This window comes from Mus musculus, chromosome 6 (assembly GCF_000001635.26).
Source record: "Mus musculus strain C57BL/6J chromosome 6, GRCm38.p6 C57BL/6J".
Taxonomy (NCBI): domain Eukaryota; kingdom Metazoa; phylum Chordata; class Mammalia; order Rodentia; family Muridae; genus Mus; species Mus musculus.
In genome coordinates, this window is record NC_000072.6 from 126,326,837 (window position 1) to 126,340,225 (window position 13,389).

A 13,389-nucleotide genomic window follows, 5' to 3' on the forward strand; every position below is an offset into this window, starting at 1 on the left:
AGGTGCAATGTGGCTTACCCTGGCCGAAAGTCTTCTCAGCCCCAGAGACAGTATTAATTTACAGCAGCTTTGCTAACACCCTTGAAGTAAGCCTCTTGCCCCACCTTCTGATCCAGTGTGAAAGGGGGGAGGGAGATAGGGGGCACTTGGACTGTAATTGCCTCCCCTACCATGCATACGGGAGATAAGAGCAAAAAGAGTCTCAAAATAATATTTAAATAGTGGTCTCTCTTTCTTCTCTAAAGTATGCCAAGCATTCTGCATTTGCTGTCTTCCTCCGTCTTTGTTATCTTTGTACATAATAGGTAAGCATTTTTAATGTGTTTATTCATTCATACTAATTATAATATCGCCATGTACCTGAACTTCAAGGCTCTGATGATGCTAAGATGAAGATGCAATGGTCTAGTTCATTCCCAGGAGCTCAGCATTTGTGGAGAAGTCTGATTACTTCTGTCAACAAGCTAAGCAGAAGGGCTATAATGAGGCAAGAGGCAGGAATGTCAGCTTAGTCTTGAAGGGGCGAACTCAACAAGACTTCAAAGAGGACATTCTTGGGAAAGAACAGTTGAGTGAAGAATGAGTTAGTGAAGTGTGAGTCTTGGGAAAGCACAGTTTAGTGCAGCAGGGAGGATAGAGCAGAGTGTAGAAAGGTAAGTTTAAAAGCAGAAAGACAAGGATTATGTTGGTGGCTCTTATGATTTGAGTCTAAAATGGGCCCAACAGGCTCCTGAATTTGAGCACTTCATCTCCAGTGGGTGGTGTGTGTCAAGAGACTGTGGAACGTTCCAGAACTTTGGAAACCATATCCTATCCACTATTGGCTCTAGTAAGCTTTCTGGTCTGGCTATCATGTGAAATACATACATCCCTTTTTCCATGGAGGCACTCCCTCATGACTGTCTCAAGAGACTGTGAAACATTCCAGAACTTTGGAAACCATATCCTATCCACTATTGGCTCTACTAAGCTTTCTGGTCTGGCTATCATGTGAAATACATACATCCCTTTTTCCATGGAGGCACTCCCTCATGGCTGTCTCCCCCTGTCACCACAGCTGACTGTACTCCATGAAACAGTAAGCCAAGGAAGACCTTCCCACTTGCACATCTGCTGTTTCTGTCCACAGCAACCGGGAAGTAAGTGGAAACTAGCTGAAGAGCTTTGAGTCTATCCCAGAGGTAGAAAGGGTTGAGAGGGACTGGAAGGTCACTTCATCTTTCAGATCTCAGTTTCCAAGGATAAGATAGTCTGTTGTATGCTTTGATGTATTCTCACAGTTCAGTACCTTGAAGCATGGAAGGATCTAGTAAAGTTTGCCCCTGTTTAGTGCACCTCAGAAACCCTGCTGCTATCTCCACTTCCAGAAATGAGGATGTCAGAATGATGGCTGAGGCAAAACCAGTATGGGGACAGTAACAAAAAACTGCCAGTTTTGACTAATGAGTCTCCAACTGCTATCTACTTGGAAGCCAGAAGTCTGAGAAGGGCCCCCTAATTGGCAGACTAGCCTTGGGGCCCACTTGTTCATTTGTGAAGTTTAGGAACCCACTGACAGACCAACATGTTATTAGTGCAAATTACCCAATCACCTGGAACCCTGGATCTTTGTTCCAAGGAAGATTAAAGGGCCCGAGGGACCCCCCCCCCAAAAAAAATTGAACCATAAAATGTCATTAGCAAAGTCACGGTCCTCACAGCTCCCAGAACTAATTATAGAGCTAGGAGTGGCTGGGGCCAGACCCCTCTGGTATAAAAAGATTTTATGAAAGGCAAAGTGGGGGGAGGCCACAGTAATTCTCACCCTATTATATTCCTTTCGATTATTTACAGGAGTAGACACTGGTGGTGAGCCTATATAGAGCCTGGAATCCAGTGAGGTCACACGGGCGTTCTGAAAGCTAAGGAGGCCATGTGGAATCTGGGACACAATGAGGCAATGATTCAGCTGCCCCTGCATTCCACACCTCCCAGGGTCCTCTCTCTGTTCCCTTTCTTCAGCACCCAAGTCAAGAGCACAGACCCCATGGTGACGATTAGCTTCATCCCTGCCCAGGAGATGCCAACACTTTCCTTCCATCAGTGGTTTTAATAAGACGGTCACCTTATTCCCCTAACTGAACCCAGCAGAGAAATGAATGCTAAGAATCTGAAGGTCACAGCAGGTAACACCAGGGAGTGCCACACCCAGGTCTTGTGGCTGTAGTTTGCCTGCTGAAAATTGTTAAGCAAAAGGTCTCTATCCTCAAGAATCAAGAGCTCTTTTTCATTACCCACCATGCCTTGTATTAATTAGGATGCAGCCTCAACTTAACCTATTCCTGGCTAATAAAATGCACTCGAGGCCTGCTTTGTGGAAATATACTGCATAATCCTCAGGTCTTCCTCAGCCAAAGTGGCCTATGGTGTATGTACCAGGTGATGAAGATTCAATGTAGAGAGCCTTCCTAACAGACCAATTGTCGGGCTTCACCACAAGCAAGACCTGACGCCAATACCATGAATCCATTCAATGCCTGACTCTGTTACAGGTGGCCATAGTGTTGTCTTTCCTCCCTCTCTTTCTCCTTCCTCCCACTGTGTGTGTATGCATGGTGTAGGTAAGAGGACAACATTAGGTATAGGTCCACACCTTCTATCTTGAAACAGAGGCCTTTATGGTTTGCCTCTTTAAATCCCAACTTTGTGTGTATATGGATCCTCGTGCTTGTATGGCAAGTGCTTTATCTGTTAAAATTTTTTCCCAGCCCAAGCATCTTTCTTTTTAAATCAATGATGCACGTTCCTTAGAACACTGGCACTAGACACTGAGATACATGTTTGAAGAAGAAGGAGAAGAAGAAGGAGGAAGAGGAGGAGGAGGAGGAGAAAAAGAATAAGAATATATATATATATATATTTATAATTAAATAATCTCTTTTAATTCCTGACCCAGTTATGCATAAATCAAAACTACCTTGACCCACAGAGTGAAGAAGTTATGATGGATGAATGGTGGAGATGGGCAGCCCCCTGAATCATTCCCTCAGAGTAGTCTAGTCCTCTTATGGGTAGTAGGGGCTGCGAACATCTGGTGGGTCTCCAGCATGGTCTTGAGAATTCTATGAAATCAGCAGTAGTGGCCAAATTACAATTGACTTGGCTAATAATTTCAACTAGGCACACATGCATGCTATGCACATGCACACGTGCATATAACACTCAAACCCCCCATGTAGGAGTCTTGTCATATGTGTCCATCATTGGGAAGTTATCCAACAGAGAGAGTTGATTGGCATAAGCAGATTCCTTGGCAGTGGTAGGTTGTGTCCATAGTCTAACGTGGTCATAGACAAAGGTCCCACATTTCTATTTTTACTAATGAAATGATTTCACCTGGCAACCCTCTTCTGTTTGTGTCTACCTATCCTCCTTTTCTTTATCTCTATCTATCATTTATCTTTCAGGCTTTCACTTCTGAAGTCTATTCACTAATCGAGTTTCTGTCTTCCAGCGTGAGGTTCAGTATGTTAGCAATCTCATGATCGAAGCCTGGCAAGACAGGCAGGGCAGCTTCAGGAACCAGGTGACTTCCTTCGAGTCCAGCATTTGATGGTATTTTGTCATCGCAGTCATGGAGGCAAAAAGTCAGCAACAGTCTGAAAATCAAAAACAGCAACAGTCTGGTCCGTTCAGTTTTGTTTGTCTAAGCACTGATTCGGGATCATTAAGCCCAGTGACTGCTGTGCAGATGACTTTCTGCCATGCTGCCTATCAGCAATATTTTCTTCCTCAAAGATGGCTACCACACTGGTGCAGGAGCCATGTACTATCTCTTGTTGACACTGCAATAGTCTTCTATCCGTCCCTCTCTGGCACCACTTAATTCTTCCTTTTAGAGTATTCTATCAGGTCTCAACATTCCTTGTGTCCCTGCTTCTCAAACCCTCTCATAGCAGAGCTTCAACCTGATATTCAGAATCCCCCCTACACTCACCTGACCCTCCGCAATCTCATCTTTCATTCTTCTCTTTTTCTTTTACTCTATAGGTTAGTCCATTTTCCCCATGGAAGTGCATCTTCTGTATCTACACCACCCCCCTGAAAGGCCACCAAACCCATATCTATTTGGAGAAATCACACAAATTGTCCAAGATCTATAGACATTGTCTTCTTTGACAGATTCCCAGATCAACTCATTGTCCTGCCTAAACAGTCTCTTAGTTTGAAACAGCACAACCCTTTGAGCTGCCCATCGGCATTTAGCCCAATCTTACCTTGTATTACTCATTGCAGAACCCTTTGTTTTCTACCATGAGCGAGTGCTATGTCCCTAAGCATCAGCCATGTGCATTATTCATGGTGATTTCTTTCAGGGTGCTTGCCTATCTCTTTGCAGAGAAGTTGCCCTATAAATATATGGGCCACTAGATTGAATATAGTGCAGCCTATCATGAAAGTTTAACCAGGCTATTATCCAAAGTGGGAATCAAGAGTCGACTGGACTTTCTTGAAACTTGATCGGGCTCATCTCTAAAGAAGAGGCTTTCCTTGGGAAAAAAAAAATAAAGGTGGAGAGGAAGCCTGCAGGTTATCTGCAAAATGAACTGTCACACGGCAGGTCTCAGCCAGTTTGTCCATCCTCAATAAAACAAACAAACAAACAAACAAAGATAGATCTGAGGCACATCTTCCAGACAGCAAACTGTAAGCTTCTAGTTCAAACAGTTGTATAGAAAGGCACAGTGCATCCTAGGCGACATTTCCCAACTGTTTTGTGACTCCTTCCACTAATCAGGAATCTCCACTAGAAAATGACACCAGGTATATGTCACAGAGGTTGGCCTGCTCTCAAGCATGCTGGTGCCTCCCAGGATCTTTGATCTTCTGTGGCCATTGTCCCCTGAAACCAATCCTTTCCATTCTACATTTTTCCTCATAGATCACCCGATACTTCCAAGCAACCAGGTGTTCCTTTCAGAATCGAGAAGCTGATAACCTGTGCTTTTGGAAGAAGACCTTCAGCCATGTTTTTTTGCATTGATGTAGGGGGTAGGATTCTTCCCACTGTGTGCAAAAGCCAATCAAACTCATCTATCACCAAACTAAGGAGGGTCTTAGACAGGATTGACATAATAGAAGCAGCAGAAGAATAAGTAAGTTAACCCTATGATAGAATTATCATAAGATGGAATCTCCCTTTAATGGACAAGTTTTAGATTGACAGGGGGGAAAAGGGAAATCTAATTAGTGCTATTCTTCTGTAGATGTCATGTGAGTAGTTACTTTCACAGGTTTGCCATGAATGCTTTGGGACAAAAGCTATATTTTATATGACTTTTGTGCCTCACTCTGTGTCCAGCCTAGAATTGAAAACACATAGACCTTTGTGGATCAACAGTCCCTACAATTTTCTGAAAGGGACATTTTCTTAGCTTTTACACCTGATCTCTCTCACTAATTAAAATAGCCAATTAAAAATAGTGGCTCAGAATGGGATTAGTCACTCCAATCCTGTTCATTCCTCAGTGGACATGTTGGCTTGCTGCCATTGTTCAGATATCTGGGGATCAAAAGACTTTTGATCCAGGCCAGAGAGTCTACATGATTCAACAGACAGCATCCAGGGAGAGAAACCCCTCAACTGGTGACAAATATCTTAGAGACATAAAAGTGCTTACCTCCTAACCCAATCACCAAAGAAATCACTAGATATGCACTCACTGATAAGTGGATATTAGCCCAGAAACTTAGAATACCCAAGATACAATTTGCAAAACACAAGAAAATCAAGAAGAAGGAAGACCAACGTGTGGATACTTCATTCCTCCTTAGAATAGGGAACAAAATACCCATGAAAGGAGTTACAGAGACAAAGTTTGGAGCTAAGATGAAAGGATGAACTATCCAGAGACTACCACACCCAGGGATCCATCCCATAATCAGTCACCAAACCCAGACACTATTGCATATGCCACAAAGATTTTGCTGAAGGGATCCTGATATAGCTGTCTCATATGAGGCTATGCTAGCTCGTGGCAAATACAGAAGTGGATGCTCACAGTCATCTATAGGATGGAACACAGGGCCCCCAATGGAGGAGCTAGAGAAAGCACCCAAGTTGCTGAAGGGGTCTGTAACCCTACAGGTGGAACAACAATATGAACTAACCAGTACCCCGAGAGCTTGTGTCTCTAGCTGCATATGTAGCAGAAGATGGCCTAGTCGGCCATCATTGGGAAGAGAGGCCCCTAGGTCTTGCAAACTTCATATGTCCCAGTACAAGGGAACACCAGGGCCAAGAAGTGGGAGTGGGTGGGTAGGGGAGCAGAGTGGGGGGAGGGTATAGGGAACTTTCGGGATAGCATTTGAAATATAAAGAAAATATCTAATAAAATACAAGAAAAAAAAAGAGGGAAAAAGTGCTTACCTCCATGGCTGTCAAATAAATTGATAAACATCCTTTTGGTGTGTGTAGGGGGAAGATTTTGCCTAAATCCATCTTGATTCCAATTGAGTTCTTTAGATCTAAGGAGAAATAGGTATAAGCACGCACAACTAGCATCTCTTACACTGTCCTCGGATGATCCTCTTCAAATGGACAATCTCTAACCACCACCACCACCACCACCACCACCACCACCACCACCACCACCACCACCACCACAGATCAGCCCTGAGAGACATGGCAGTGGGATAAGGCAAAAGGGGAAACAGAGGGAGCCTGAAGCTTGGCTTAAATAAATGACCTGTTTTTGGTGTTTATCTGAGCACCCACTTATTTGTCCATGCTTCCAGAACACAGCCAGCCTTCCTGTGGCTTGGGTAAGGCCTACCCTTAAATTCATACACAGCAAGTAGACACAATCACAGGGTTGCAGTCAATGTCCTGTTAAGTCATTTTAGAGAGTGGGATTTCTATGAGTCAATATTCACAGTGAAGAACACATATTGCCTTCTCACAGAAGACATCAGATTCCTCTAGACAGCTTCGGTTAAGATCAGAGCAAAACTGTACCCCCTGTTTAGCTGGCCCTTGGTCCTAGTGCCCCAGGATCAGAGGCAAAAACAAATTAATGCACTAATTCAGGCATCTTTCAGTCCATGTTGCAATAAATGGGGTGATGAACTCTCACATTTAAAATGTCTTTCAAGTTGATGTGCGGGCAGCAAAGCTTACTGCTACATACAACAGGATTTGTAAATTCCATCTTTGCCATCAAGCTAAGAGGGCTGCTTTTTCCCTCCTGCAAATCCAGTAAAGTACCCAAGATAGGATTTCTCTTAAGCATTGATGAAGAGGAGGACTGAATGTGGGACATGAACAAGTGTGCTGGATGTAGTTGTTTATTAATTGTATAATCTGGGACAAATTGGTTTCTTTATTTAAGGGATATGAACCTAATACCCACTTCACCCTGGCATGAACATTAAGTGGGGCTAATGCTTGCAGCAGTGCTCAGGAACTGGTATAAAGAAGGCTCCCAGTGAGCTGCCCCTGCCCCAGCCCTCCTGCATCTACTTAACCCACTCTGAAAGAGCTAGAGTCAGATTCCCACCGTATGGAATTATCCTCAGCACAGCAGATGGGTTTACAAGTGTCTTGGTCTCTTCGTGTAATTAGCAGCCAAGGAGTCTAAATCTTGCACTGTTTACACGGAGAGTGTTTCTTGCCCGTTCCCACGTCATACCATCTGACACTGTTACCTTTTATATCTGGTGAGTGCAGTTCCTTAACTTTGTGGGATCCTCCGCATACAAACTCTGTTGGACCCGTTCCTGAGTGTGGATGGCTACTGTTCTGTGAGCTGAGCTCGGTGGCTTACAGAAGCTTATTTATCCATACCCACTATTTGAATAGTGCTTCAGGAAGCCCTCTGAAGTACAGAAGGCAAATACCACAGCTCCATTTACAATCGAGGAAACTGAGGCACAGCCCGTCTTACCTATGGGTTTTGCTGTAAGAATTCAAACAGCTCAAGCAGAGCATGGCTCCTTATGCTTATAATCACAGCACTCAAGAGGCCAAGGGGAGGGGGCTGCCATAAGTTTGAGACCATCCTGGGAAACACAATGTATTTATGGCCAGCCTGGGCTGCAAAATGAAATCCTGTCTTAAAACATGCAAGCAAACAAACAAACAAAAATCACATGGCTCATAGGATTACCAGGTCAAAGCTCTTTTTTCTTTGGCTGAGACTCTTTGGCTTGTATTCCTCCAGAGAAGAATAGTATCCCATACCAGAAAGAGGTCAAGAGAGCTACGTACCTCACAGCAAGTTAACCAAGAGCCAGAGGGTTAAAATGAGTTTAAAGGGCTTCCCCAAGGCAATTGTGCCTGGGCCATTACCCTATGTGTCCATGTAGAGATGTCTATTTATACACCCTGTGTGCTTGCTGGTGAGGTGGGTGACACAGGAGTTTGAGAAGCTACCTCTGATTTTAAGGAACTCATTCTGAAGTCAGGGAGATGAGGCTAGCATACAAGATACTTTAAATAAATAAAGGTGATCTTCCAGTAGTGCCATAGATCTTACCCGTTGATGGAAAGCCTGACCCCCTTACTTAAGTTTCCAACAGCTTAATTTGAATGGAAGCCTCTTTTAAAATGATTTAATTCTCAACTCCCCCAGCGATCACCAGAGTAGGTTCCTTTGCTTGGAGGGCCCATCCTTATTTTTCAGTGAGGAAGAGAGTGTGTTAGTAAGCCTTCCCTTACTGTGATAAGTTAGATGAACATTGAAACAATTGTTTCATGCCAGGGGCATGTAGCAAATCACAATTTCTTTCCCCATGGCCGGGAAGAGAAAGAAAGAAAGGAGGGGGCAAACCCTGAATTTCACCATTCCCCCAGTGATCTAAAGAACTCCCAGTAGCCTCCACTCTCTTAAGGTTACACCATTTTCCAACAGCTTTACACCAGGGACCAAGCTTTCACCACTTGGCCCTTTGAGGGACACATAATAATTGCAATGGAACAATGAAGAAGGAATACAGAAATTTATATGCTTCGGTAATATTTTTTGTTGGCTATACAGTCTTCTTCACAGAAGATAGCTTCTTGGAATTGTTTTCAATTCTTTCTTAATTAAGCAAGAACTCCTTTTAGAGTCTCTCTGCTATAGAGGAATCAGCTATATTGAGCTTGGGTGGTTGAAGGAGCCTGGACCTTCTCTCCCTTCATCTCTGGACAGAACAGTCCTACCCACATTCTAACCATCTTCACAGGGTATTTGTTCTGGTCTCACAAGAACTGACCTATCAAGGCAAGGCAGCCATGTTTCCTGGCCCTGCTGCCCTATTCACTTTGCTCTTAGACAGAAGCTTAGTGTGAGACTGTGCTCAGAGAATCCACGGACTGGAGTACAGAACCTCAGACATATGACCGACCTTCTTACACTGCCCTGTGTTGAGTAGAACTGTAAGGAGTCCCTCTACTGTTCTGACACAGCCTGCTAAAGCAGAGAGACATTTGTCATGCCTGTACAGTCTGGACATGTCACCAAAGCCATCTAGTCCACAGGAAAACTACCGTGAAGGAAGATCTTAGATCTGCCATCCAAATTGGGACTAAGAAGATAATGCAAATGGGAAATGGAATAGAATGTAAAAGGTGCTTTTGAGAATGGATCTTGCAAACCCCTAATAACAGCAGGTACCATGGCAGTGCTGGTCAGGCAAACTCCTGTGGCCCTTCAGCATGGCGTTTGGAAAAAGGAGAAAGAGTGGGCTCTGAGAATTTATTCTTCTGAGGACTCTCTTATGACCTTGTACCAGCTAAGCTTGGAAAGCTTCACCTGGCCTGTGTCCCTGGAAGACTGTGTTAGTTCCAATGTGTGGACACTCTTAGGACTACATTAGCTACAATATGTGCAGACAAATAGGACTGCTCACTAGTCATGACCAGTCTTATCCCATGTCACATGAACATACAAACATGATCCAAATAAAAAAGAGAATTGCAAAGATCAATATAGAAAACAAGGTCAAATAACCCAAATCTTGAAGGTCTAACATCTGAGAGGTGGGCTGCCATCTGTTTTGTGGCATCATGGCTGCCCTCCAGCCTCTGGTGAAGCCTAAGATCATCAAAAAGAAGACCAAGAAGCTCATCAGGCTCCAGTCAGACCAATATGTTAAAATTAAGGGAAAATGGTGGCAACCCAGAGGTATGGAGTATACTCCAACGGGGTATGGAGGAGATTCAAGGGCCAGGTCCTGATGCCCAACGTTGGTTATGGGAGCAACAAGAAAACCAAGCACATGCTGCCTAGTGGCTTCTGGAAGTTTCTGGTCCACAATGTCAAGGAGCTGGAAGCCCAGCTGATGTATAACAAATCTTTCTGTGCTGAGATTGCTCACGATGTTTTCTTTAAGAACTGAAAAGCTACCATAGAAAGAGCAGCACAGCTGGCCATCAGAGTCACCAATCCCAATGCCAGGCTACACAGCAAAGAAAATGAATAGATGGCTTGCGTGCATGTTTTGTATTTAAATAAAACCACAATAATTGAAGAAGAAAAAAAGCTGAGAGGTGATAGGTAGCCTCACCCTTACCTCTCCACTGTCTTGTGAGCTAACCTGGACTTTAATGTCTCTCTCAGTTCCCTCTTCTGTTGACAGTTCCTTGTCTGATGCACAGAGGAAACCCATGAGAGGCAAACACCAGTCCTCATGTCCAAGAGATCTAGGACAGAATGGAGAGATGACAATTTTTACTTTTTGGCATGTCACTCTCCACAGCTCACCCCCTTCATTTTATAATTCTTTGACAAACTCACATGCACACACGTGTGCAAACACACACACTCCCTACACACAATTGGTCATTTTCCCCATTACCTTCTGCCCTCCCCCTCTTTCTCCCACTGAAATTCTTTCCCTCAACAGGCCCCCTTCTTCTTTGACGATTTCATTTTCACCCCACCCAGTGAAGGTTGCTTGCAAGATCATGAGTGTTGGGCTACTTATACAATACAGACACCAGCGGCAATATCATTGAAGAAAATGACACTTCCTCTTCCAGAACCCATAGACTTCTCATTGTCCCCCAGTGACAGATGGGGCAGCCACACCAGCCCCTCCCCCATGCAGGATGAAATGTTGACAGGGCACAGTCTGCTGTAGGTCTTCCGCAGGTGCCAACAGCTGAGGTGAGTTCCTGAGTGAGTGCGGGGGCTGTGCCGTGTCTAGAAGACACTGTTTTACAGCACGCACACGTACACACTCTCTCACACACACCCAGCAGCCTTGGATCTTACAGTCTTTCTTACCCCTCTTCTGTGGGCCTCCACGTGGGTGACATATGTAAGGTTGAGCATTCAACAGTCACTTGTTCTGGGCACCTTGACCAGTTGTGAGTCTTTAACCACTCCATTCTGCTTCTCTGGGAATACTGAGAGGAGCCCTCACCTCCAAGCACAAGCAAGCACTTCAGAGGATGTTCACACCATGCCTGCTTAGCAAACCAACCATTGTAGTTCTTCCCTGTCTTTGTGAGCTTGGTTCTCCTCCCAACCCCTCAGTGTTGTGTGGGCAATTTCACCAGCAACAAACACCAGAAAGACAGCATTACCAAGTATGTAAGAACACAAATACAATCCTGATCTGAGGGATAGAGAGGAGGCAAAGAAGTTTAATGATTCCTTGGAAGGAGCTTGACTCAGTACATTCTGGCCGCCATGGGTTCCTGTCATTAGGAGTGCTGGGGGCTCAATGCAGCCACCAGCTTTCAGTGACTGTTCTTCCTTCTATCTGTACTGATTCCCTTCCCTTAGGCAGGTGCTGCTTCCTCTAAAGATGTTCCCAAACAACTGTCATGGTTGTGTGTGTATGTGTGTGTGTGTGTGTGTGTGTGTGTGTGTGTGTGTGTGTGTGTGTGTGTGTGTAGAAGTCCCTGAATGTTCCTTCAGTCAGTCCAGGAATTTGCCTATAATGGGCATTAGATTTCTCACACCAACCCACCTTGCACAAGAAGAATGTCAGGGCTGTGCTGGAAAGCTGAGGGGGCATCTATTCCCCTGTGGCACTGGCTAGAGAAAGACAACTAGTCCCATCTTAAACTAAAAAGACTGTGAATGGGGCGGCATGCAGGGGCCATGATTCAGAGTCTTTATGCCTTCGTCAATGAGTATTTGCTGCAAAGTTACATGTGGCTGGAAAACAGAAGTCAAGGGTATGGAACATAACTAATTTGGTTCTCCCAACAGCAGCCTCATCATCTTTGTGTAGGGCAATTGGTCTATGGATGCCCAGCCATGTAGGGCCCTCCATGTAAACTTACTCTGTAGGCCCTTTTCTTACAACCTATCTCCCCACATTACCCAAAATAATTTGTGACATGTAACAGGATTTCGAAAACCTTGTGAAAACTAACTTTACAGAATTCTACCTTTTTGAAAAATCTACTTTGCAGCGGGTCATGAGGTGAGAATCATTGTGAATCTTGAGTTTCAACTAAGGAGTAGCGATTTCCACAAATGTGTGGAGTTTTCATATCAGCGTTGATGTTGAGGAAAATCAACACAATTTGACATGCTAACTGCTTATTTCACAGCAGACACTGCCATGGCTCAAGGTAGGTGGGATGATCGAAGGCCAGGGAGACAGTGATAAAGCTGTGTCTAGCCCCTGGTGTCCAGCTTATTCATGACACCTTTTCTTCTCCCAGTACACTTGAGTGTGTTGGCAAAGAACGAGAAGCAAGTTAGAGAAGTGACAGGGGCAAGGTCTTGACACACCTAGGCCCTCAGGGAAAGTTCTAGAAGGAAGGGTCATATTCTCAATGCCTCTTTCCCTGTTCACCTGGGGTCAGGCTAATCTGAGAATAAGCTCTGTGTCAATTGGTAACTGAAAGAAAAGTTGGCTATAGACTACAATCAAGGATACTGTGAACAATGGAGCTTGCGGAGGGGTGGGGGAGGTGTCAGAGAAAATGAAAACAAACAAACAAACAAACAAACAAACAAAAAACACTGTGGTGGGTCTTTATGCTGATGACATCATCTAAAATGCTCTCCTGGGTGGAAGACTAAAACTACTTGGAGAAGTAGGTGATGATTGAAGACATGCTCAGAGTATGTATGCACAAGGGTGGTGTGGACAGGATGCTCGCCCTAACACAAACTCATAGGCTGTGGTCACCACATCCAGAGTACACCGGTTCAGTCATCCTCCAGACCAACTGCATCCTCTGTAAATCTGCAGAGGTGCCGTGACACACAGGCACGAGGAGGTCTTCCATCCTCCCTCCTTAACTTCAGGCAAGAGGAAAGGAGCTGCCACCAAGATGGAGCCTGCGCCGAGGTGAGGAGTGACTCTCTGTGATTGTGGCACTGCTCCAGCCTCCCCTACACGGTGCTCTGCCTGCTAATTAACGCATCCGTCCTTCCCCACAGGTGGGGAAGTGGC

At 44.7% G+C, this 13,389-nt stretch overlaps 2 long non-coding RNA genes and 1 pseudogene across 2 annotated transcripts in view; 1 reads left to right on the top strand and 2 right to left on the bottom strand.

Annotated features, from left to right (window-relative positions):
- The window catches only part of Gm10415 (predicted gene 10415), a 42,038-nt gene extending 40,188 nt beyond the window's left edge, over positions 1–1,850 (bottom strand). The window contains exons 1-2 of the long non-coding RNA NR_045480.1: positions 1,805–1,850; positions 361–453 (exon numbers count right to left, since the gene is read on the bottom strand). This is a non-coding gene — a long non-coding RNA (predicted gene 10415). The remainder of the gene's footprint in view (positions 1–360; positions 454–1,804) is intronic.
- Positions 1,851–2,903: 1,053 nt separating this feature from the next.
- Positions 2,904–13,389, bottom strand: part of Gm33276 — a 36,259-nt gene continuing 25,773 nt past the window's right edge. The window contains exons 2-4 of the long non-coding RNA XR_378033.4: positions 10,537–10,666; positions 6,410–6,507; positions 2,904–3,638 (exon numbers count right to left, since the gene is read on the bottom strand). This is a non-coding gene — a long non-coding RNA (predicted gene, 33276). The remainder of the gene's footprint in view (positions 3,639–6,409; positions 6,508–10,536; positions 10,667–13,389) is intronic.
- Gm44431 lies at positions 10,031–10,446 on the top strand (annotated as a pseudogene).